Genomic DNA, 957 nt, shown 5'->3' on the forward strand with positions numbered 1-957 from the left:
AAAACTGACCTTTTCCAGTCCTGTGGCCACTGCTGAGTTTTCCAAATTTGCTGACATATTGAGTGCAGCACTTTCACAGCATCATCTTTCAGGATTTGAAATAGCTCAACTGGAATTCCATCACCTCCACTAGATTTGTTCATAGTGATGCTTCCTAAGGCCCACTTGACTTCACATTCCAGGATGTCTGGCTCTAGGTAAGTATGAGTGATCACACCATCATGATTATTTGGGTCATTAAGATCTTTTTTGTACAGTTCTTCTGTGTATTCTTGCCACCTCTTCTTAACATCTTCTGCTTTTGTTAGGTTCCTACCATTTCTGTCCTTTATTAAGCCCATCTTTGCATGAAATGTTCCCTTGGTATCTCTAATTTTCTTAAAGAAATCTCTAGTCTTTCTCATTCTATTGTTTTCCTCTATTTCTTTGCATTGATCACTGAGGAAGGCTTTCTTATCTTTCCTTGCTATCCTTTGGAACTCTGCATTCAAATGGGTATATCTTTCCTTTTTTCTTTTCTCAGCTCTTTTTAAGGCCTCCTCAGACAGCCATGTTGCTTTTTTGCATTTGTTTTTCTTGGGCATATGCCGGGGTCCAGCCCCAGTGGATCCAGGGAAATTCGAAGGAGAAACGGCTTCGGCGATCAGGATACGATAGCTTTAATTAAATATTAATTAGAGTTATAAAGAGTAATAGAATAAGGATAGCTCATCGAGAAAATTCAGTGGAGAAAAGAGGCTGAATAACTTGGTTTACGTGGAAAGCCAATAAAATTCCAAAATAAGGAATTTACATCACCTATGGAGGCCACAGGCGTCCTCCCGTTCTCCCAAAGGAGAGGAGACACTAAGGCCTCCCCAGTCAGATCTTAGAAGCCCAGGCATAATTAGTAGGCTTGACGAGCCTCCACGTTCCAGATGGGGATTCAGCCAGAAGGTGAGAGAAAGAACAACATGG

At 41.2% G+C, this 957-nt stretch overlaps 1 pseudogene; it reads right to left on the reverse strand.

The window, feature by feature from the left end:
* Positions 1 to 957, reverse strand: part of LOC105000695 — a 5,214-nt pseudogene that overhangs the window by 1,318 nt on the left and 2,939 nt on the right.

The sequence above is a fragment of the Bison bison genome, unplaced genomic scaffold (assembly GCF_000754665.1).
Source record: "Bison bison bison isolate TAMUID 2011002044 unplaced genomic scaffold, Bison_UMD1.0 scf7180017864373, whole genome shotgun sequence".
In the NCBI taxonomy this organism is placed as follows: domain Eukaryota; kingdom Metazoa; phylum Chordata; class Mammalia; order Artiodactyla; family Bovidae; genus Bison; species Bison bison.